The sequence below is a fragment of the Lactuca saligna genome, chromosome 2 (assembly GCF_052625555.1).
Source record: "Lactuca saligna cultivar CGN05327 chromosome 2, ASM5262555v1, whole genome shotgun sequence".
NCBI lineage: Eukaryota > Viridiplantae > Streptophyta > Magnoliopsida > Asterales > Asteraceae > Lactuca > Lactuca saligna.
The window spans coordinates 15453203-15480355 of record NC_136418.1 but is presented as its reverse complement, the minus strand read 5'-3'; the positions used below and the strand labels follow the sequence as shown (position 1 = coordinate 15480355).

General features: G+C 31.9%; 1 long non-coding RNA gene across 2 annotated transcripts; it reads left to right on the top strand.

Annotated features, from left to right (window-relative positions):
• Positions 1 to 17259: 17259 nt before the first annotated feature.
• LOC145028774 (uncharacterized) lies at positions 17260 to 19430 on the top strand. 2 transcript variants are annotated; one of them, XR_013676179.1, is made up of 6 exons: positions 17260 to 17395; positions 17498 to 17590; positions 18479 to 18533; positions 18620 to 18739; positions 18891 to 18988; positions 19078 to 19430. It is a non-coding gene; the product is annotated as an uncharacterized LOC145028774 (long non-coding RNA). The 2 variants fall into 2 exon arrangements; XR_013676178.1 differs by having other exon boundaries at positions 18479 to 18739.
• The last annotated feature ends 7723 nt before the right edge of the window (positions 19431 to 27153 follow it).

Sequence of the window (27153 nt, the reverse complement as noted above, 5' to 3'; positions counted from 1 at the left end):
GCCCGATTTCTAACACATGCATGGAATGAATGAGCATCCAAGATTTACTAGAAATGGTTTAAATTCTTTTGTTCATGCATGAACACAAAATAAATGGAGAAGAACATGAAATATTAGGTTTTGATGTCACATGATCATATGTGCATCTTTTCCACTCCTTGCATGGGTTTGATCCCGGATTTTCACCATCTCTAACACATGCATTGTGTTATGGTGAGAATCTACAAACCACAAGGGGAGAATAAAGATTTCTATCCATGGAAAGTCATAGAATCCGAAAAGTAGAGAAGACTAAGAAGAAAAAGAGGTTTAACCATGAAACTATGGAAGAAGATGTTGTTGTTTACCTTGGTTTTGACCTTGAGAGAAGTAAGAACACTTCAAGGGCTTCACAATCTCGAAATTTTGCAGAGAAATGAGAGGATTTTCGTGAGTTTAGAGAGAGGGAAGAAGAGAGTGAAGTGTGTGAAGAGAGTGAAGTGAAAGAGTGAAGAGGGAAGAGGTGGAGTAAGGGTTTAAGCTTAATGATTGTGTTTTGGGGAAGAGAGAGGGCATGGGGAGAGGTGATGGCCGGTTTTGCATGCATTTTGGCCTCCTCTCTCCTAAAATTTAAACTTTATAAAATTCCCTCCTAAATCTTTTATAAAAACTCTAATTTTATAAAAGTGTTTATTAAGCAAATTTGGATTTATTTAAAATCTTGTTTTCAACAAATAAATTATGATCAATACTTGGTTATTTAATTTCAATTTCATTGACTATAATTCATAATTTGATTAATAAAAATTTGATATTAGGAAGTTTATAGCCAAATTTTATAAAGTTTTTAAGCTTTATAATTTATAACTTTGGATTTTTGGCTCTTTAGGGTTTTTGGAATATTGTTTGATATTCAACAACATGTTGAAGTATAATTAGAATGTTTTAATTTATTTTTAGAGTTTTATACCCTATTTCAATTATAACAAAGCTTGAAGCTTTATTCTAATTATAGTATTGGCATTTCCTATTGTAGCTAAGCAACTTACTAGAATTGTAAGTCTCAAGTATATTAGTCCTAGACCTTAGTTGGATCCTAGTTTATGCAAGATTTTTGACCTAATCTATACTACTAGGTCATGGCATGTTGTGCATGAATGGTTTTTATAAAGATGCATGAGTCCGAGAATGACCTGAATTGGCAGTTGTCACACTCGGGTTGATGGCATCGCACACACCACAACTTTAGTTTGTCCTGGGAGTTGTTTTAGCTTTTCATAGATGTGATTTGATACAGTTTACTCGTAATACTTTGCTATTGTTTTGAGATATTGATGTACGAGTTTTACTTTATGATATTAACATGGTGTTTTTACTAATTATCAAACAAAAATTTTTGGGTCGTATTTTGGGATGTTACACAAACTCCGGGTAAAACATCGCCCTCTCAGTGAACATCCTGGTGATCTTCGTCACTGACTCTGTATCCTACTTTAGCTCCAGGAACTCCTAAGCCAACCTTTCTCTCTCAACTCATGGAACATAACAAGTGATGAACATCTCCCAGAACTGATCCCATGTAACTCCAACCCGTTACGCATCAGAATAAGACCCCGTAGTCAATCTCTACCAATCCTTCACCCGAGACTCAACAGGTTCAGAGCACACCTCACCCTCTCATCACCAGGGCATGAACATGTGAAGAAACATCCCTCCACATCCGACAACCATCGCATCCAATGATCGGATCCTGAACTCCATCGAAATCAGGGGGCTTCGTATCGTCGAAGTCCTGATACTAAAAACCTCTACCCGCTCCTCCTGCCGTTGTTACAGCTGCATAAGTGTGTAAAAACCAACTAGTTTTAATCCTACTAACTTACACACAAAATAAACACACGAAAGGAAGTGTACCTATCGATTATTAATATAGTTCAAGCAAGTAGGGTATCGAACACAGGGAACGGTAAACAATTAAAATAAATGCTAATATTATCTAAATAAAACAAGTAATAAAAAGGGGTTTCTTTAGTTTTGCAAGACTAGAAACTTACCAACTAATACTTAGACTACTTCACTAAAAACTAGATAAGCAAAGATTCAACTAAATTCAATAACGCAGGGAACTTCTGTTTAGTTCAACTCAGTTGATCCTATGGTTGATATTATGGTAATAGTGCAATGGATTAATTCTTCTATTGGCTACCGATTCGAGTGATTAGATTCACATTCGCTGCACTAATCCTTAGAGAACAAACTAACTCAAACAGTGGCCAGTTGTCTAATTTAATTCAATTCACTAGGTTATTTATTCGGGTTAATTTAGACTTGTAATGGTTAACTAATTTGGTCCTTTAGTTAACCTCTTGTTGATGGTCATCACACAAGCTCACACATGATTTTACCTATTTTTCTATTAATTCTATTTTCACAGTCGTTAATCCAAGTCATGTAACAAAGTGGTCACATAAATTATATGAGGTAGCAATTAAGAGATGTTCATACAGCTTAATTAACTTCCTAATAACAGAAAAATATTTTTCAATCACGCATAAGGTTCTTTAACAAGCTAGAATAAAAAAAATCACCAATATTAAATTAATCCTACCATAAAATCAAACCATAATCACAAAATCATCTATCCTAAACAGATGTTATGAGTTTTTAGCTCATATCTACAACAAACAACAAACTAAAAACATAATCTAATGATTGAAACATGGTTTATACAAAGGATTAAGATGAAAGTAGTGTGTTATTGCCTTTGATCTTCTTCGAAGTTGATATCTAGGTTGAAATCTCGAAAACCATAGCTTCTAAGAACCCTTCTGGCCTCCAAAAATCGTCCTAAACTTCTCCCATTTGTTAGGGTTCGAATGAGAAGCCTTTCTATATATATATATATATATATATATATATATATATATATATATATATATATATATATATATATATATATATATATATATATATATATATATATTCTGAAAACAGGGGCTACTCGGCGAGTCCAGTGACCTACTCGGCGAGTCCATCACTTAAAATCCCGTGTACGGCAAGGCAAAGTCAAGAATCGCGAAACTTCTGACCAACTCGTCGATTTGATGGCCTAATCAGCGAGTACATTTGGAATCAGAATTTTCTCAAAACACGAAAGTCGTCCGAAATTGTGTCTAGTTTTCAGAATATTTTGAATCTCATCAATCGGAGTTACGGTTCCTGAGATATGGCCAAAACACTGACGAGGGGTCAAGCTGTCCAACAACATCCTTCTTTCTTCAAAATCCAAGATCCAAGCCTCCAATTGCTAGTTCCGCTTCCTTTTCCACCCGAGCATGTCATTGTTACTGAAAAATAAAATTCTAAACTAATTAAGCACCTTTTTTTCATTAAATGAGACAAAAACAACATAAAGTATTAAGATAATGCATGAATTTTATAACTGAAAATGCCCATATCAAAATACTCCACACTTGACTTTTGCTTTCCCCCAAGCAAAACTGAATTTTAGTACACTAATATTACATAAGACAATCCCAATCGAACCCAACCATTATGCTAAGACCGCAATGCATGCATTTGTGTCTAAAGTTTTTCCTAAGGAACCCCCATACTCTAAATACTCACAATCCTCATAAACATTCGCCCACTTTTTCCGAACAATGCTCATTTTATGCATCCCTACGAATCCATCCGCAGAAAACCTCCTAACCTGAAGGTATTTTTGGTTGAGCAACCCAAGCATACATAATCTAGAAAATTACAACTTTTCGATACCACTATAGAGCTCTTTGGAATTCTTCACTTTCTTGATAATTTGATCTTTGATTTCTTTGAATTCACCACCTTCGTTGTTTGATTTTTGGTATCTTCAAATTTCGAATTTCTTCAGAATTTTTGATCTTTGAACTTCATACTTTAACTTTGATGCTCCAAAAATTCTTCAAACTTTTTCTTGTAATTCTCTTTTTCTTTTTTTTCTTTTATTTTTTATTTTACATGTAACTCACTTTTTCCACTAAAAACCATACATGCTTAAGCAGGGGTGCTCAACTTCAACCTTTATTGGTTAACGATAATAATTTTTCTGGATACATTTCTGGTACACGATGCTAAACATATTACATCCTTCAAACTAAGGGAGGTCGTGTTTTTGTCCCATGATTTCACTAGAATAGGGAAGCCACAAATGCACTAGAACGTATATAGGCTCAACTAAACATTTGGGTCTTCATAGAATCATCAAATATAATACTAGCATGATCCCTAATTGCTTTACCAAAATTTTCTAAATTAGCCCTATCCATTTTAATGCAAAATTTTCAAAATTAATTAAAAATTTGAAGATTTTCGAAATTTAACTAAAATTTTAACTAATTTAACCAACCCCCTACCCCACACTTAATTTATGCAATGTCCCCATTGCATATTATGCATGATAAAGAACAATAAAATAAAGAGGGAATTGGAACAAACTCCCCTGGGATAGTAGTTCGAAGTTGATATTTCGTCTTTAAGCTCCATCTTCAATTGACTTTAGACATGGGAACAACTCATCCATGTCTTGGGTGTCCAAATCTCGTGTAGTATAGCTCCAATTATAAGGGAAAAATTCTTGGAAATGCTTGGAAAATGATCTCCAAAGAAAAGAACTAATGCCTGTATCAAATGTGGTCAAATCTTGAAAATATAGTTAAAGAGTGACTCGTCGAGTAAATATGCTATCTCGCCGAGTTGTAGCTTGACTGGCAGAAAAGTCGCGAAATTTCACATGGACTTGTCCAGCCCATAAGATGCATTCGGCGAGTAGAATGTTGTGTGGAAAAGTTTGTATTCTGCCCAGGTCCGTTTCTGATGTATGGGGGTTATATAGACCAATACTTCCCCTCATTTTTCTTCAGTGAATAAACACTCTATAACCCTTCTATCAATTAGACTAATAGCTTGACTCAAAACTTCGTTTCCTCTCTCGCCTAGACTTGATTTCTCGCTTCGCTTAGCCTTGACTCTAGATCCTCACATGCAATCCTGAGCTTCAAACTGAAAAGATCAAAACAACACACAAGTAATAGAAAAACGAAAACAAACATCAAAATTAAAATCCTAAATTACCCTAATAAACTAGAAGTTTAAAAAGAAAAAGAAAAGCAAACTCTAATGACGGGTTGCCTCCCACAAGCGCTTCTTTTTGTGCGAGTCTTTAGCTGGACTCCCAACTTAATAAACTTTCAATAAAATCAATGACAATCCATTCGTTGCATTGAATATTTTCTTTGGTGGACCAATTTATAAAATTTGCCTCTTTGCTTCAAAAATTGGCCAAACGGGTTTTAGTTCATGTATCCCAAGAATATTAACAAGGGTTGGAACCAGTTGGATACTAATCATAAATGGATCATGATTTAGAACTTTCTCCAAAGTTGGAATCGTCACCCCATGCTTCGAAACAAAAACCGGAATAACAGGGGACCATGTTGTGGTAATGGTAAAACCACGGGTTGGTTCCTGCACTTCACTTTGTTCTTGTTCTTCGTCTAACCTCTCTGCTAGTAACCTTTCCAGCTCCTCCAAATCTCTTTCTGGATTGAATTAATCATCCTGTAACTTTACCTCTTGTGACTCAGATTGCTCTTGTTCGTTAGTCAAGAAGTTATCTAACCATATTCCAAATTTCTTTAAATCATCATCTGAGTCATAGTCCTCATCTTCTTGCTCAATTACATACACAACTTCCTTAAGAAAAGCATCAAAAGCATCGAGATTTGGAAAACACATAATAAATAAAAATAAACTATATAAAAAAATTAATCAACAAATAAAAAAATGATAACAATTAGCAAATAAAATTAACTATTTAGAACCGTTCCCCGACAACGGCGCCAAAAACTTGATTTGTGTAAAAACCAACTAGTTTTAATCCTACTAACTTAGACACAAAATAAACACACGAAAGGCAGTGTACCTATCGATTATTAATATAGTTCAAGTAAGTAGGGTATCGAACATAGGGAACGGTAAACAATTAAAATAAATGCTAATATTATCTAAATAAAACAAGTAATAAAAAGCGGGTTTCTCTAGTTTTGCAAGACTAGAAACTTACCAACTAATACTTAGACTACTTCACTAAAAACTAGATAATCAAAGATTCAACTAAATTCAATAACGAAGGGAACTTCTATTTAGTTCAACTCAATTGATCCTGTGGTTGATATTATGGTAATAGTGCAATGGATTAATTCTTCTATTGGCTACCGATTCAGGTGATTAGATTCACGTTCGCTGCACTAATCCTTAGAGAACAAACTAACTCAAACAGTGGTCAGTTGTCTAATTTAATTCAATTCACTAGGTCATTTATTTGGGTTAATTTAGACTTGTAATGGTTAACTAGTTTGGTCCTTTAGTTAACCTCTTGTTGATGGTCATCACACAAGCTCACACATGAATTTACCTATTTTTTCTATTAATTCTAGTTTCACAGTCATTAATCCTAATCATATAACAAAGTGGTCACATAAATTATATGAGGTAACAATTAAGAGATGTTCATACAACTTAATTAACTTCCTAATAAGAGAAAAATATTTTTCAATCACACATAATGTTCTTTAACAAGATAGAATCAACAAAATCACCAATATTAAATTAATCCTACCATAAAATCAAACCATAATCACAAAATCATATATCCTAAACAGAAGTTATGAGTTTTTAGCTCATATCTACAGCAAATAACAAACTAAAAACATAATCTAATGATTGAAACATGGTTTATAGAAAAGATTAAGATGAAAGTAGTGTGTTATTGCCTTTGATCTTCTTCCAAGTTGATATCTAGGTTGAAATCTCGAAAACCACAGCTTCTAAGAACCCTTCTGGCCTCCAAAAATCGTCCTAAACTTCTCCCATTTGTTAGGGTTCGAATGAGAAGCGTTTCTATATATATATATATATATATATATATATATATATATATATATATATATATATATATATATATATATATATATATATATATATATATATATATATATATATTCTGAAAACAGGGGCTACTCGGCGATTCCAGTGACCTACTCGGCGAGTCCATCACTTAAAATCCCGTGTACGGCAAGGCAAAGTCAAGAATCGCGAAACTTCTGACCAAATCGTCGAGTTGATGGCCTAATCGGCGAGTACATTTGGAATCAGAATTTTCTCAAAACACAAAAGTCGTCCGAAATTGTGTCTAGTTTTCAGAATATTTTGAATCTCATCAATCGGAGTTACGGTTCATGAGATATGGCCAAAACACTAACGAGGGGTCAAGATGTCCAGCAACATCCTTCTTTCTTCAAAATCCAAGATCCAAGCCTCCAATCGCTAGTTCCGCTTCCTTTTCCATCCAACCATGTCATTGTTGCTGAAAAATAAAATTCTAAACTAATTAAGCACCTTTTTTTCATTAAATGAGACAAAAACAACATAAAGTATTAAGATAATGCATAAATTTATAACTAAATATGCCCATATCAGCCGCTGTAGCCGCCGCAACAGCCGTCTCCGTAAGAGCTGCATAGCGTTCATCAAAGTACTCAACCATGGCGGTCTTTATTGACCCAAATAGTTCTGGAAACTCGTCCTGGAACATTACAGCAACCTCATCATGCAGGATATCACGAATCCTGGCATCCAACTTGTCCGTACTCATCTGGCCAACGATCTCGGGTGGTGCTGACCCCTCCTGACCACCCTCTCTTGCTCCAGATCCCAAAATGGATTCTGCCTTGAAACATTTCGTAATCGCCATTCTTCAATACACTAAGAGACCCTCAAAAACCCCGCATAACCACCCAGAATGACTCTCTAATCAACCACCCAGGGATTGTGACTTCCTTGATACGCATATGGGTCTTGTGCTTTCAGTAGTACGGGCCCATACTACCTTCCACACCTACCCATATTTTTCTCCAGCATCATCACAACACCGCAAGCACTAATGAACATAGCAAGCACTCTATCCTCACTCGTAGAGGAACACTGAAACTCTCATAAAAGGAGATTCTAGGCTAGCAGGCATCTCTATCATGCGTTTCCTGAAGATTCCTAGCCTAACGCTAGCATGCTATTCTAACATATCACATAAACAAATAACTTGTATGGTAATTTTGGGATAACTTACTGGCTCCAGTCGATCGTACCTTCTGCGCCCTCTTTTACTTATTTTTGAAAACCCTTTTTAATTTCGCTTTGAAATCTCTCCTTGATTTGAGATTGGATTCACATGAATGTTCCTCCAATTCACTCAAACCAAGGCTCTGATACCAACTTGTAACATCCAAAAATTTTCAACCAATTTAAACTTTTCAAAAACAACCGATATTCATTAATTCATTACAAAAAGGTTTTCAATTCATTTATTATCAGAGTATTTCCCAGAACCACATCATAAATACATGAAAAATGAAGAGCGGTACGATCACGCCTTCGCCTTGCCACGATCTCCTGAAGTACCTGAAACAATACACTGAAAATTGTAAGCCCGAAAGCTTAGTGAGTTACCCACAAAATACCAACTACATATACCATACTCATAACATATCATATCATAAATAGAACAGCCATGCACTTCGGGTCTACTGCGTGACTGGTCTGCTATATCGGGCCTTCAGTCCTCCTGGTCCACCATCCGAGTCTATCCATATACATCGAGTCTGTAGTGTGGTTGGTCCCCCCGCACCGGGCCTTCAACCCACGTGGTCCACTCTTTAAGTCTACAGTATGACTGGTCCGTCGGTAACGGGCCTTCAGTCGGCCTGGTCCACTCTCCGAGCCTCGGCACATCTGGTCTGCCCTCGTGGGGCCTACAGCCTATCCGAACCGCTCGCTGTGCCTTCGGGATATCCGGTCCTCCGTGGGTATGTTGGCCTACAGCACAAAGCAGGACCTACCTCAACCCAACCCCAGTCAATCAATGTGACAACCCGAAATTTCCATTCTGAACAAATAATATCACTTCAATAGAAGTTATAGCAGTCACAACAAATTTTCAAACTTTTCTGTATAAGTTTGAATAATTCAGGGTTTACACTTGATGAGATATCAGGAGAGTGGATGCACTAGGGTTTTGTGTAACTCTATTATTCCAACACTCTATTATATTAGAGTTCATTCCAGCAATAAAATATTTTCTGCCAAAAATCTCAGGACTATAAATAGAATTCTGAACCAATTTCATTCATTATTCACTTTTACAACTAGAGAAAAGCCATTTTCTCTCTCACGGATCTTCGAGTTTTCATCCTAAATCGTGAGTACCTCTCTCTAGTAGTGTTATATAGCTCTTAATGTGTTTATAACATAGATTAGATAGCTAAACAACTAGATTTAGGAGTTTACTCCCCAAGGTGTTCTTGGGTGGTAAACTCCCGAAAGTGATACCTAGCCTTCCCCGTCATATGTTACTACCTTAGGCTTGTATATAGGTGTAATTGGGACAAGAAAACAACAAAGAAACACCAAATATTGGGTGTTCACGACACAAGAAGATCTTGGACCGTGAACTCCAAAAACTTGGACCAAAGTGTGATTTTAACACTCCTAAAGCTTTGGACAATTACTTAGGTTTACTCCTACATAAATTAAGGACTTAAACACATCCAAAAACCCCTCTTTTGAGAGTTTACAGCCCTATGATTGTGCTTGGGCCGTGAACATCAAATTAAGGCACCAAAGTGTGCCTAAGGCCTTCATTTGATTTAGGTAAAAGTATAGAACCTATCCTACATGTGTATGAGACTTGAAAGCATCAAAAACACCCTTCCATAAGAGTTTATGGCAGTAAACTCAAAGGGATTTGGCCTTTGGGCCGTAAACTCCTCAAAGGAGTGTATCTATGCCATAAACTCTTCCAAGAATTAAACCACCAAGTTAGAATACTTCTAGGGATCATTTAGAACCTCAAAACACAAAATAATACCAAGTTTAGGAGTTCACGGCCGTAAACTCAAGATTTTACGATCGTAAACTCCATGTGTGGGATTATATGGAGAGTAAACTCAAGTATGAGGTCCTTTGGAACCCTAAACCCATTTGCCTTGTCCCACAACAACTTAGATGCAATTCCTAGGGCTTATAACACTTATATAAAGTGTTTATCATGTTCTAGGATGTCTTAACATTTACAATTAGTAATTTAATACTAATTGGGTGCATATATGTATGATTATATGTTCATTAGGATCATAGTGTGTGTACAAGTCCTCACTTGACACCTAACAATCCGACACCGTTCAGTGCGTCCAAACCACCATCTATAGGTGAGTTCATACCCCTTAATCAATGTTTTAAATGATTTTAAATGCTTTAATGGGGGGGGGGGGGGGAATACAAGTAGAAAACAGTATGTTATTAAATCAATCTTGTGTATTTTATAACTGTGTTTTCACTCAGTAGATTTCACATACTTCAAAAGGTGACACATGAAATGGTTTTGTATCTTAAAATACCTTGATAACAAAAGTATTAGTTTTGAAATTTTAATTAAAACGACATCAAGTCACTCTTAATTATTGTTCAAAACTCCTAGATATCTTGCAAAACCATTATTTTTACCTTCTTGAGCAAAGCTACACTTATACGCATATGATCTTATATATGTATTGATGTTATAGTTTTCATCCTTCGTTCAGTTTCCCACACCCTGGTGTATCGAGGGTGCATAAATCTACTTGAACAACCAATTACTTTCCAGTTAATTATCATAGGGATAGTTAGAAGAAACAAAACATTATTCCTATTACAAGGAATCACACATGAGTCAGTTCATTCATGAGTCTATACCAGTACCTTACATGATACATGAGTACAAATACCTAGGATTACATGATACATGAGTACGTTTACATAGCTACATTTATCTGAATACGCTTACATGAATATCATACATGAGTACTGTTACTTAGATACATTATCCTGTATTCACTTACCTGGAATTTGTACCTAGAGTTATTAGGAAGATTTATTCGTACCTTTTGTGTAAATTTTCTTGCCTATCCCTGTTCGATGGGATGTCTAGACGGGACTAACCACTCCAGAACCCAGCTATTAGCAACACTGGGTGATGAACATCTACGGATGTCTAAGGTTATCACTTATAATAGGTGGATCGATATCGAAACTAACCATTCCTCCATCCTACTGTTGCAATAGAGGATGAAATGAAAATCTTCAGATGATTATTAGGTTAACGCTTATATAAGGAGTCAGCCACGGGACTAACCCTTCCTCCAACCTGCTGCTGCTACAGAGGACAATTGGACAATCTTCGGATGTTCATTAGGTTATACATGTCGCTTACTGCGATGGCGTGGTAGTCCTGGTAACCAGGGATAACACTTACATGATTATATATTTCCTATTTACTTTATTTTTTTTGATATATTCACATAAACGATGAGTTAGACTATGTATTTTTAGTACTAGTCAATAAAAAGGAAAAACTATCATTTTACTTACAGAACATTTAGGTCTTGGTAGAAGACTATCATATTATTTTCCTATTTTACTTTATTTTGTGATATATTCACATAAACGATGAGTTAGACTACGTTCTTTTAGTACTAGTCAATAGAAAGGAAAAACTATCATTTTACTTACAGAACATTTAGGTCTTGGTAGAAGACTATCATATTATTTTCCTATTTTACTTTATTTTGTGATATATTCACATAAATGATGAGTTAGACTACGTACTTTTAGTACTAGTCAATAGAAAGGAAAAACTATCATTTTACTTACAGAACATTTAGGTCTTGGTAGAAGACTATCATATCATTTTCCTATTTTACTTTATTTTGTGATACATTCACATAAACAAAGAGTTAGACTAAGTACTTTTAGTACTAGTCAATAGAAAGGAAAAGCCATCATTTTACTTACAAAACATTCGGGTCTTGGTAGAAGACCACATTTCATAGTTATATCAACTGTTCTATTTAAAGATTTATACGACATTCTTAACAGCATTCCCAAAACAGGACAATAACACCTAAATACTTATGAATTCACTAGCTTTAAAGCTGATACTCGCTTTCAAAATAACCTGTATTCTAAGGTCATCAGTTAGACAGGTGCGATGGCCAGGTTTTTGAGAAGACGGAGCACAGTTAAGACTCATCTTATTTTGATTATTTATTTTATTGTTGTACATTATGAAAGAACACACATGTATTAAAACTTTACTTTTAATGAAATGGATGATGTTGTTGCTTGTTTGCTACTTTAAACTGTTATGATACTTCACATGACATCCTCCACCCCAGAACGTTTCCGCCGTTCTTGGTTTTGGGGTGTGATAATCAACCATGTGCACATAAACATATAATCATATAGCAATTTATCACTAATCAACTGATCTAGCAGATCACATACATATCACACTCTAACCATGATACCGACCTAACCGGTCACTAACATAGCATCATTACCTTAACCAGGTATCTAACATATACCATGCTAACTACCAGAATGCAAACATATAGCAAAGCAATAACATAACAACTACCCGGATTTCCATCTAATAAAGGGTCGGCCTTGGTGCCTTAGACCCTATCGATATAGTGAGGATAACTCACCTCAAAACTACTGACTAAAGTGATAAGATCACGCTGCTCCAACCTCCGACACGAACTCCACCACTGATCAATACCAAATGACTGAACTCAATAAATACTAATAATTACCAAAATACCCTTGGAAGTCAATTGGTCAACTCTTGGTCAAAGTCAAAGTCCTCAGTCGAAGTCCACCTTCCTGTGTGACCCTACTCACTGATTCTCCCCGTCGACTCGCCGAGTCCCACAATTCTGAGTCTCTTCTCGCTCAACTCACCGAGTCATCCCTCGACTCACCGATTCACCGTTCAACCAGAAAAGGTTAGGACTCCACGACCAGACTCGCCGAGTCCAAGAACAGACTCATCGAGTCCAAGGCAATCTTCAATAGACTCGCCGAGTTTTTCTTCCAACTCGTCGAGTCCATGCCCACCTTCATCCAACTCGCCGAGTTCACCCATGGAACTCGCTGAGTCTCTTCATTTCTCATTCCATACAGAGGCTTTTCAAGCCATGCAGGGACTCAAATCTATAGATCCACTTTTCTACAGCCTAGCCCTCACATAAAGTTGCAAACTATACGTGAAACCAAGGAGATATAAGCTCAAAACACTCTAGGGCTAAGGCTAATGACAAAAGGGCTTCACCAATAACTCTTAAACAGGAACTTTATGACATATAGGACCATCATAAGCTTAGATCTGAAGTAGCATCCTCAGATCCAAGCTTCTATCTCGAATTAGATCTCATATCAATCACCATACATTAATCCATGAAGAAATAGCTTAAGGAAATGGTTCCTTACCCCTAAAATGAGCCCAACCAACTGTAGATTTCTGATCTCCCCAAGCTTCCTGATATAAGCCTCCAAACCTTCAAACTTCAATACCAAAGATCCTTCTCCAAGCTCGAATTCACTCACAATTGGGTTTCCTCACGAATTAGGGTTTTCTGGATCTCAAATGGGCAACAAAGAGGCTCAGGGGAAAACATAAGGTTCCTTATATAGGGTGCAAACCCTAAAAATAGGGTTTCTCATTCCAGTACTGACTCGCCGAGTCTAGCCGCCGAGTCGCCGAGTTGGTCAATAAGTACGTGACCAAAATCGCGAATCAACTCGCCGAGTCTATCCATTGACTCGCCGAGTCGATCCTCCTTCATTACACCAAGCACCCTGAACTTGCACTTCTAAACTCGGGGAGTTACAATATTATTCTTTGTTTGTTTTATATATAAATCAACATATGTTTTAGAGTAAATTACACGAATAGTCTCTATGGTTTGGGGTAATTTGCGAGTTTGGTCCTTAACTTATTTTTTTAACTCGGAAAGTCCTTACTGTTTGTTTTTGTTATGCACTTGGTCCCTACTGTTTGTTTTTATTACGCGCTTGGTCCTTATCTTACCTAAAAAGACTATTATTTAAATAGGGAAAAATGATAGGGTATGTAAGGTAAGGTGAGGGGGTGGAGGTGGGGTGTGTTTATTTAAATAAATTAAAAAAATCAAGGGCAAAGTAGTCTTTTTAGGTAAGACAAGCACCAAACGCATAACAAAAACAAACTGTAGGGACCTTCCGAGTTAAAAAACATAAGTTAGGGACCAAACACGCAAATTACCCTAAACCATAGGGACCATTCGTGTAATTTACTCTATGTTTTATATATAATTGCATAACATTAAACGGTCTATAAAATGATCAAAAGTTATAGTATACGTTTGATTAGGGATGAGCATCAGAACTGGGTACCCGCTTTTGGAACCGGAACCGCCTCGGAACTGCCAGTTTTGGAACTGCCAGTGCCTTAAGCGGTTTCAGTTCTGGTTCCTAAAGTTATAGAACCACCTTAAGCGGTTCCGGTTCAGGTTCTCGTTTTTTCGGAACCGCTACCCACTGGGTAATTGTCGGAACCGATATATATATATATATATATATATATATATATATATATATATATATATATATATATATATAGACACACACATATTATTTCATATAAATATGTATGTTACTTAGACCAGTTTAGAATATATTGGTCCGATTTTGTCCGTCTTTGGTCCGAATTGATTTGATTTGGATCGAACTAAATTGCAATTTTATCGACAAACGTTAACAAAATTGATGTAACCGGGTTACCCGCACCTTGAACCGGAACTGCCGGTTCTGGGACTGGTTCCAAATATTTAAGAACTGCCTAGACCGATTCCGGTTCCGGTTCTAACTTTCTAGGAACCACCGGTTCCGGTTCTCACCAAATGTGGCGGGTACCCGCATATACTCATCCTTACGTTTGATATACAATTTACACAACATAAAACGGTATATAAAATCATCAATTAATAGTAGAAATAACCAATGATATAAACTTATTACAGTTAATAAAACTATATGTGTTATTTTGCTACTGACATTGGTTTTTGCATGTATTAATTTTAAATCACAATTTGTAAAATTTTATTATTTTAATTAAATAATTATATTCGCACGCAACACATGAGGATTCGCTTAGTATCTTATAAAATGAACATTTTTCCTTGAACCTCATGCATTTGAAACTCCCAACGTCATTTTTCCTTGAACCTCATGAATTTGAAACTCACAAGACTATTCAGCTTATACAAATTAATTTATTATTAAATGAAATAGTATGATTTATAATTCTTAAAACTCTTCAAATCATGTTATTTAATTGACGATTTAAATTAAATATTTAGCATATATACGAAATTTGTAGATTACATATTTGATGTATGTCAACATAAAATAATAGATTATATTTGTAGGGTGTGAAGACTTATGTAAGTGGCTCCATAGATGTAAGAAAAGAATTACAAGTTTTTCAAATATAAATTCATGTAAACTCAAATAAGTAGTTTTAATTACTAAAAAGTAATAACTGCTTTAAATAACGTAAAACTAAAGAATATATTATATTATATTATATTAACAAATTATTGTTATTTGAAATAATAATAATAATAATAATATAGAAAATAAAAAATATTCAAATAAATTATTTATAAATTAGTTAAAAATACCTATAGTTTAAAATAATTTTAAATCAAAAGCTTAATTCTATTTGATTCAAACACAACTTTTTATATCTTTCTTATCTAATACTTAAAATTATTATTATATTAGTTACAACTTAGTGTAAAAATTATTATTTCAATGATAAATACTTATATAATGTTTTTATAACGTATAATTGTTAATATTTATATTATATTATTTGACACAAATCAAGAGTTTAAAACTCTTACTACAACTCAATAGTTTTTTTATTTAAAATTAATGTAATTTGTTTTTATATTTTCCATTACATTCAAAAGTTTTTTAAACTTATGGTTATTAATGTGCAATACTTTTTTATTTTCCACTTATTTATTATACACATTGTAGATATATTAGTAGTATATAAGTAAGTTTTGATTAAAAAAATCATATATTTGAAAATATTTGTGATTCAAAATGAAAGAGTTAAAAAAAAAAAATTTGACGCATCAATTGTTATTTCAGCACAAATTTTTTATAACAATGTTTCTATATATAAAATGTATGTCGATTTCTAAATATTCAATTTGAACGATTTATAAGTGTTTAATAAGTTTTGTTTGATGTAAATGTTATAAAGTTGTAGTGTTTTTATTGAATTAAAAGCTATTGTGTTATTCATACTATTTCTTAATATTTGTTTTAAATATAAATCGACATACGTTTTATATATTATTTTCACAACTTAATATGTTCTATAAATTTATCAAAACTTGTAGTATTTATTTTTTCATACTACTTTTTTTTATACATAGAAATCAATATATGTTTGATATATAATTTACACAACATAAAACAGTCTATAAAATCATGAATTAATAGTGGAAATAGCTAATGATATAAATGTACTAAAATTAATAAAACAATTATGTTAAATATAGAGTTTGTTTTGCTACTGATATTGGCTTTACATGTATAAATACTAAATCACAATTTGTTAAATGTTATTATATATGTTCATTTGAGACCATGCTACTTTCATAAAACGGTGATATGCAATCTAAAAGTAATTTTAAAATGCAAAATAAAAGAAAAAATCTGAAAAAATAATTTAATTATTATCTTCGTCATTTTATTTACCTAAGAATTTAAAAAATTACCGTTTTTTTAGAAAAATACGTGAAATATTCTAATAGAATATTATACTGTAAATATTCTAATGTGATTTTCAGAATATTAGAATAAAACAATGTTCCACTAAATTTATCAGATATGTAAAATATTCTAATATTACACTAGAATATGTAAAAAAACGGTAATTTTTTTTTTTTAAAAAAATTTAATTTATTCTTGGAAAATATAAATGAAGAAAATAATATTTAAAAAAAATCGAAAATTTTTAATTATTTTGCATTTTAAAAATATTTTTTTATCAACATAATGAGTAGGTAGGATTGCATCTTACGGTCTCACAAAATTAAGTTGTCTTATATGAACCTATATATATATATATATATACCTTAATAAACATTTACCCTTAAATGCTGAATTTTAAGAGGTGCACCTCTTAAAACACCATGTACAACAACTTCATGCATTGAAGAAAAAATAATCTTATCCGTTCTAACGTACTTTTTAAACTTTAAATGTCAATAGCTTTGGACCCGGTCTCCTTCCTTATCCCGTCCAACTACTTCAACAGAAGGGCAACTTCTCCGCTCCTATTTTTGTGAAAAATCCCTCTTCTTCATGAATACACAATAAATTGAAGAGACTCATCCCAGGCTAAATCGAAGCCATCACCCATTACAAATTACATATTTAGGTGTTTACATTGTCCAATTTCGTTTTGCTCTCTCTCTCTCTCTCTCTCTCTCTCTCTCTCTCTCTCTCTCAACTTGATGTATGTATCTTTGATTCCATGTAGGTTTGATGGTTCATATTAACAAAACGTTTATGCAAGTGCTGGTGGTTGAAAGAATGACATCGATGGCCTATCATGTCAAGTAGGTAGTACCAGGTAAGAGTCCTAACACACTTTATGTTTTCTAGCCCTAAGTTGATATGTATTTTTTAAAGTTTCGTTTCGATTTCGGGTTCTTTCACTTTTCGATTTTCTGTGGTGGCTGAAGATACATCTTCATCTCTCTCTCTCTCTGTAATCTCCATTAAAAACCCTAGCTTAGAGCTCTCCGAGCTCCCCTGTTCCTTTACCAAGAAATGTTTTAAGCCAGTGACAACACTACTTCATCTCTCTCTATAAAAAAGCCCTAAGAGCCACTACCACAATTAAATAAACAAACAACGACGTTGATGGTCCCAGTCTTATTGAAAAGGTAATGTCTTTCATTAATTTCTGCGATTAAATAAGCAAATAATGATGTCATGTTGCAACAAGAAACATGAAGGACTGTATTGCCAAAATGGAACCATTTGGTATGCTTTTTCATATTGTTCTTCCAAAATAGTTACCCTCAAGAATGCATATATTGGTCTAATTGTTTCATTTTGTTCTTTAATCATTTACTCTATTTTTTTTTTTTTTGAAATACCAGTTATTTTTGTTATGTTGATTCCTAAGTTGAAATTTTTATGTTTCCAAGGTTAAGATCACAATTCATGCTTTCAAAGTATTGGGTTTTAGGAAGAAATGATTCATTAAATTTGAATTTGAGAGAAGGTTAATTACTTGATATTATGTAGCCTCTTCATATCCAGATCTTGGAAAATGAACCCAAGGATTCCACTATAGAGGAGTCACAACAAGATAATATTTTTTTGCTCTCCTGAACTTCATTCGGATAAATTGTATTATTTACTGAAATTTATGTAGTTTATTACCAAACACTGAAGTACATATATTCATCCAAAGATTCAGGGATTTTCATCCTTTTTTATTTGTTCTCAGGTCATAGCAGTCGAGACTGACATGGTTACAATTGTAGACCTTCCAGCCTGTTAAGGTATAATAAAGTGTATTCTATTGTTTTGTTATGGATTATGAAAATGACGAATTATTCTAGGATTTTGAGATGAGTTTCATGTTAAGTTCTAGGTATTCTAGGACTAGATCAAAGTTTTTTTTTTCCAGGTAGTCGACCCAATTGAGGATTTCCTATACCGGTCCAAGAAACAACAAATATTTTAACACATCAACAACTACAACAATGTTAGTATATTTAATTTTTTTGTGTTGATTTCTTTGTAATTTTTGTGGAACTTTGTATATTGACAGCTACATAAAAGAAGTTAGTAGGCCTAGGCTTTGAAAGATGATATAGAAGCAGTCAAGTAACTTTTGAAATTATATATTTATGTAGGTCATAGAATTGTTGAAGGTTAGGAGCAGCAACATGTTTAAGAATAATCCAATTTTAATCCCATTCAGGATGGTATTTAGAAAGTCATTTGTTAAAGGGTAAATGACGAAATTATACTAATACGCATGTATTTTTACAATTCATTAGATATATTAAGTTATTAAACACTTAATCCTTTCAATTGTAGGTTTTAGTGTTTTTAATTGAAGGTGTATAAAAAGGAGCTTGAAAGGTATGATGAGGCTCCTAAATTGGTTCTTGGGTTCTGGAGGTGCATTTAGTTTCTTAGTTTCGATTTGGTTATTTGTTAAAATGATATTCCATTTCACTATATTGTATTTGTGTATAATAAAAACATGTGTTAGTGAGGACAAATAATATAAAAAGGCTATATAACCTTCCAATTAGAGCTAAGGGTAAAATGGTCATGAAATGAAAAGAAAGCAAGGCGGTAGGGATGTACACGGAAAATACACAATACTTTATAACCAACACCAAAAAGACAATATACATATAGATCCAAAACTCATAGTAGGTAACGGAAGTCCCAAGGGTAAAATGGTCAAATATTGGAACAAATTGTTATGCGGGAATTCTACAAAAAAGATTGTTTGTTTTTTTTTTAATAATTTTTTTTGGGTATTTATCTCTAAAAAAACCGATAGTTTCTCTAATACAACTTAGAGGTATTGATTCTAGTTTGTTTTGAATTGCTTGTTAAACTAAAAATTTAGCTAATGTATTTGTATAAACTGTGAGTTTGAAATCTTCATGTGTACTTGAATGTTCCTACATTGATATGTTAGCGTGTATATGTTGTCCCTTTTCAAAGAGAATTTGATTTATAAAGTCAAAAGGCCGGTTGTCATTATTTGGATGCAAATTGATTGGTTTTTTGTTATTGCAGCAATGTAAATGTGTGAACTAAAAAATAGTAGTGTAAATAGTACATCTCTGTAATATTGATGAAGTTATATAAGATATTGTGTGAACTAAAAAATAGTAGTGTAAATAGTACATCTCTGTAATATTGATGAAGTTATATAAGATATTGTCAAATATTGATAATTTTATTTTTTATAAAATATATACAAATAAAAAAAGCCAATTTATAGCATTAAATTTTTTATTAATTTACAACATTGAAATTTTTTGTGAACATGCTTCACAATAATGAATACTAGGATTTTTAATTTTCCAATTTCTAGAAACATATATTTAGTTTATTATTATTATTATTAGAGGTCGTTTGGTTTCTTGTAATGTAACTGAAGGGGATGACTGATACTACATTCATATACTTTTATCACATATTAGTGAGCCTGTATGTTTTGAAGATCTCGACACTATCAAAAACGTAAAACACACAACTATTTGCGCAAAACAATTAATCTTCTCTAGGAACTAATTTTTGAAAAAAATAATATCCGCACCCGTCGCTTGACACGGGTAAACAACTAGTATATATATATATATATATATATATATATATATATATATATATATATATATATATATATATATATATATAATTCTTTTTTATCTCATGCCACTTACATCAATTTTACATGTTTCTTTTCACGCCACGTAACCTCTATTCTGAACGATGACATGGAGATATAACGTCGATTCTCATTGCCTCTCATCCCTCAATGGATGTGTCGTATTGATTGATCAGCGACATAGTTAATTCATCTCATTTTTGTTTCATGACATATCCTTTGTTATTTTCAATTCCTCATATAGAGGTAAGTTCATGAATAATCATAATATCAAGGACAAAAGTAAGAGCTCATAGAGAATGTCTCCTCTTAAAATATACAATTCACACACGAAATTGGTGCAAGTGTTTGCATTCTTAGACCGAGTGACTTCTGATTCTAACTATTATCCGCTTGAATAATGTTATTGGTTGATTTTCTCCGAATTTTTAATAGAGGTTAGACTTTCTTCTGTTTTCATTGTATGTTTATTATTATTATAAGGTCTCAATTGATGTGTTTGTAGTTTGGCTTTTGTATAATCCCATGGATTATTGAATTTGGGTCTAGTTTTTTATGGGGTCAGATTTTTTTGACGGCTCCTTTGGATTTTGTTGACGTCGTCTTCTCTAATTTCTTGATTCCGTTGGTGATTATTTCTTAATCGTGTCAATGGAAACGATGTTATTTCTCTCTTTTTTTTGGAATACGTTTTTTTTGAGTTTATAATAGTTATTTTGATGATTTGGGTTGCATTTGTTTTTGTTAAGTGAATGAGAAAGATGCCCTAGCTTCACACAATAGATGATTTCAAGTCCATCTTATTCTCTTATGTTTTGTCTTTCAGTTTAGATTTACTTTGCATCTAGATTGTATTTGGGATTTCAGTAGTGCAGGAGATTAGGGTTTCTGTAATATCGCTTGTTTTCCTCCTCAACAAGGCTTCTATTTTTTATTAGTGTTTTTTTATTTATTTATTTTAGTGTGTATCGCAAAAAAATCAGAGGAAAAAAATTGGTTTAGGAATTTTCTATAGAAATTGATAAGCATTAACATTAAGTTGCAATTAGGATGTTGATTTTGCTCAATTTTGTGATTCCCATGCGATTTTTATATGTCCCAAGTCCCCAATTGATTGCAAATTTAGTCATTCCAAAATCTATATTGTTAAAATTTTCTTCTTGTTTGATGTTAATTTGGGTTTAATTTGAGTTTTGTCTTGGATAATTAAGAAAGAGTAAGTTAGAAACTGCAAGACGCTATCCAACGGCTTTAACTAATCAATCATGAAGTAGATTCTCGTGTCTTTGTTTGGACATCTATGTAATTTAGCAGCTAATCATGTGTTCTAAGGTAATTTTTTAGATTTTGATAATTGAGGAGAGCTAATTTGGTCATAAACAGTTTTTGATAACTAAATTACACATGAAACATAACTATTGCTTAGGGAATAAATCAGTTTGTTAATAAGGCATTTTTCTATGGAGCATGAAACCAGTATTTCTTATATCCTTATGGTAAAACTAATTCTATTACTTATGAATTAATAAATTAAAAAAAAAATCTTATGATAGGATTTGAAGATTTTTGGCTGGCAAGGTTTAAACTTTACTGATTTCATTTGTGTTTATACTCAAAATAGGAATAATAATTCAAGCAATTAGACATTTAAATATATACACTAGATTTTGTCGTGTGGGGTTTTCTGTTCTTACTAAATACATGACATAAACATGCTTTCTGGTCTTAAAGGAAAACATGAGACCTAGCAGTATGAGCTTAACTTTACTGCCATCTGAAACTGTGAAATCGTGTGTTGATGAATTTTTAATGTTTCCAATTATTGAGACTGTGTATTAGATAGTTCGCTTTAGTATAGAGTTTAGAGTGTAATTATCATATTTTATAGGTTTAGGTTTATTTGAGACCATTTTAATTTTGTGAGACCGTGAGACCAAATCTAAAAATAATTTTAAAATGCAAAATAAATGGAAAAATCCAAAAATTCTTTTTTTAGATATTATTTTTGGAACTTGAATTAACTAAAAAATCCGTTTTTTTTTTAAAATAAGTAAAATATTCTAATAGAATATTACACTGACATATTCTAAAAAATAATTTTAAAATGCAGAATAAATAGAAAAATCTAAAAATTCTTTTTTTAAATATTATTTTCAGAACTTGAATTAACTAAAAAAAATTAAAAAAAAATAAAATAAATTCCATTTTTTTTTTGAAAAATACGTGAAATATTCTAATAGAATATTAAACTGATATATTCTAAAAAATAATTTTAAAATGCAAAATAAATGGAAAAATACAAAAATTCTTTTTTTAAATATTATTTTTGGAACTTGAATTAACTAAAAAAATTTAAAAAAAAAATTAAAAAAAATAAATAAATGCGTCTCACGGTCTCACAAAATTAGGTCGTCTCACATGAACTAAACCCTATATATATATATATATATATATATATATATATATATATATATATATATATATATATATATATATATATATATATATATATAGGGAAAAGATCAAATGAGAACACATAAAAGGTTGAGAACGCGAGAATAGTTCTGAACCAATCAATATATAAGGGCATATAAGTAATTCTATATTTTAATTAAACTAAAATAAAATAAAATTCAATCAAATTCCGTTAAATTTAGGATTACTTACCAAAAAGAAAGAAATATTTGATTTTTTATTTTTCTTATTAATGGAATATAAAAAACATTTTTACCAAAATTTATTTAAAAAATGAAAAAAAAATCAAAATTTTTTCTCCTATTTCACGTTTTTTTTCTTCAAAAAAAATTGAATAAAAAACCAACCCCAAATCAAATACATTTATATTCACAAATGATTTTTTTTTCAAAAAACCTGAAACTACTCCAATCCCAAATGAATACATATCAATTTACAAGTAATCCAATTATTTTTTTAATCAACTGAAAATAAAAAAAACAAAATACCTCTAATCATAAATAAATACTCTCATTAACACATGATTACATTGCTATTCACAAATAAATACACTATTATTAACAAATGAGTACCCTGCTATTGACAAATGAATAAATGAATATCTCTAATCATAAATAAATATATTCATTCACACAAGAATGCACTACTATTCATAGATGAATACAATGTTATTCATAAATAAATACACATTCTAAATGTATTCATAAAGAGAGATCAGGAGACTTAAAGATAAGAAAGATGTGGTAGACTGCAGAAGCTAGCGTTCGCACTTTCGCACCCGTCATCTCTGTCCAAGAATCCACACCAACTTCACCAATCAAATTCGATCGTCCAAAGCCCTAATATGGGACTTGGGGAACAACTACAAGTGAGATAATGGACTTCGATGAGTATCAGTACTTGGAGAAGACAGTCGACGAATCCGACACCAAGAATGGTTCGTCTTTGAAGACCAAAGACAGTAGGTCTCTCTCGCCGTCTCTCTCTCTCCATCCCTACACTACTTCTGTGACATTCCAACCGGGAAGACCTTTCTTCACAGCTACGACTACAGCCATGGTCACGTTCTTTGTGTAAGTCCTTCCTGCTCCCGCCGTTTTCTTTGTCCCCTTTGTATTTCTTTCTCCTTCTCCGTTCTTCTTCAATGCGGTCATCTTCAACATCTTCGCCATCATCTTCTCTTCCCTTCCGCTTCCGTTTCATCGGATTCAAGGATGCAGGTCTAGAATCTACAATGAATACCGATGAAATAAAATTGAGTTATAGGAGAACGATTGAAGATCGAGTTGCAAGAGATCGATTTGTCATTGAAGCCTTGGAGGGTTTTGGTGATGGCGAGATCTGATGATGATCGAGTTGAAGGAGGCCGCTTTTGTTTCATCGATTTAATGCCTTATGAAATTAGGTCAAGAAATAGAGAGGCAGAGAGTAATCATATGAGTTTACAAAATTAGGGTAATGCTTGTTTACCTTAATAGCCTTTATAATTTTCTTTAATTCAAAAAATAAAATTTAAATGTATTAATAATTAGAAAAATAACAATTAATTATAGCGACACATCTTAAAAATTAGATGGTCCAGATCTGTTCTCGCGTTCTCAATCTTTTAGGTGTTTTCATTTGATCCTACTCCTATATATATATATATATATATATATATATATATATATATATATATATATATATATATATATATATATATATATATATATATATATATATATATATATATATATATATGACAAAATTACAAAAATGGTCCTTATGGTTTGCCAAAAGTCACAAAGTCAGTCCCTATTAATTTTTTTTGATGTAAATGGTCCTTGTGGTTTGAAAAACTTGCACAGATGGTCCTTTTTACTAACGTCGTTAGTATTCAGCCGTTAGGGACTGAATTCGTAAGGGCATTTTCGTCTTTTCAAGTATAAAGGGGCTGAATTTGTGACACTTGGTAAACCATAGGGATCATTTTTGTAATTCTTCTAAAAATAATTTAAATGAGTGGAGGAGGATTCGAACTTGGGACCTCCCACCCTAATCCCAAACCAACCTATGGCTTATACCAATAAGTTGCAACAAAACTTGGTTTATAGTTCCGAAAAATAAATTACATTATGTAAAATCGCAAAAAAAAAAAAAGATAAATAACAAAATAAATTACATTTATTTTACATAATTTTTTTAAATAAAACAAATTGTACTTTTACGTATTGAAGAAAAAATAAATTTTTACAATTAGTTTATATGTTTTTTTTATGTTGTTATTTTATGTAAAATAATTTTTTTACGTATTTAAAAAATACGGTTTTGTAAAATACGTTATTATGTTGGTATAATCTTATAGTATACTTTTACGTTATGTTAACGTCTTTAATTGGTTTAAAGCAAAACTACATGTATTTTTTTTACGTAAAAACATTAAGAACATGAAAAGATAACGTAAAAAAAATACTTGAATATTCACTTTAAATCAATTAAAGATGTTAAGATAACGTAAAAGTATATTTTGTAATTTTCTTTTATATATATATATATATATATATATATATATATATATATATATATATATATATATATATATATATATATATATATATATATGAATTATGTTTTTTTATGTATTTAAAAAATACATTTTTATATAATATATTATTAAGTTGTTAAAATCATAAAATATATATTTACGTTATCTTAACATCTTTAGTTGATTTAAAGCGAATATTCAAGTATTTTTTTACGTTATGTTATCATGTTCTTAATATTTTTACGCAAAAAAATACTTGTAGTTTTGCTTTAAACCAATTAAAGACGTTAACGTAACATAAAAGTATAGTATAAGATTATAACAACATAATAACGTATTGTACAAAAACATATTTTCAAATAAATAAAAAATAGTTTACGTAAAATAAAAATGTAAAAAAATATAAACTAATTGTAAAATTTTATTTTTTCTTCAACACGGTAAAAGTACAATTTGTTTTATTAAAAAAAATTATGTAAAAAAAATTGTAATTTATTTTGTTATTTATCCTTTTTTGCGATTTTAAGTAATATAATTTATTTTTCGGAATTATAAACAAAATTTGGATGCAGCTTATTAGTATAAGGCTTAGGTTGGTTTGGGATTAGGGGAGGAGGTCCCAAGTTCGAATCCTCCTCCACTCATTTAAATTATTTTTAGACGGATTACAAAAATGGTCCTTATGGTTTACCAAGTATCACAAATTCAGTCCCTTTATACTTGAAAAGACGAAAATGCCCTTACGAATTCAGTCACTAACGGCTGAATACTAACGGCGTTAGTAAAAAGGGCCATCCGTGCAAGTTTTTCAAACCACAAGGACCATTTACATCAAAAAAAATTAATAGGGACTGACTTTGTGACTTTTGGCAAACCATAAGGATCATCTTTGTAATTTTGTATATATATATATATATATATATATATATATATATATATATATATATATATATATATATATATATATATATAATTGGAAAATTAGATAAACTAGGAAACTTGAATATAGATATCTTAGGAAAAAAGATAAGAAAAAGATAAAAAATAGGCTACAAAACGTAACCCTAAATAAACTCCAACACGATAGTCACTAAAATGACGATTATTTTCAGAAGATGAATATAGCACAGACGTACCACAACACCACAACAGTCAGATGGTAAAAATGATTGTTGAGTTTTTTTTATGTTAGTTCCTAAAAATGTTGCTTGCTGGGAAATATTTGAGGATAAAGAGTTCAATCTAAACCTGAGTCATGTCATTTCGTTAGCAAATCACGGTAATTGTATAAGGTAACAAGAAAAAATAAGGGTGTGTTTGAACATTGTAATATTATTTAAAATATATTTAAGTTTTATATAATTGTTACTTTTTCCCATGGATATAAGGGTTCAAGCATTGTTATACTTTGCCAATTTACTATTTATTTTTCAAAAACCATTAACATAAAACAACGACCAACTATTAATTTAGTTTTTTAAAAACAAAAACAATTCTCCAAAATACTCATCCATGAATCCCGGACCGTCACTCAAAAATACATTGTTAAGTAGTCATTTTTTCAAAACATATAAAATTAAGACAAAACTTCAAAAATGGTGCCTGTGGTTTCTGAAAATATCAAGTTTAGTCCTTAAGTTCAAAAAACCTCACAGATGGTTCCTGTGGTTTCAAAACTTTTAACAAATAGTCCATTTATAAGGTTTTCTCTATTTAAAAAAAAGAAAAAAATATATAATTATTTAATTAAATAGCCCCACCC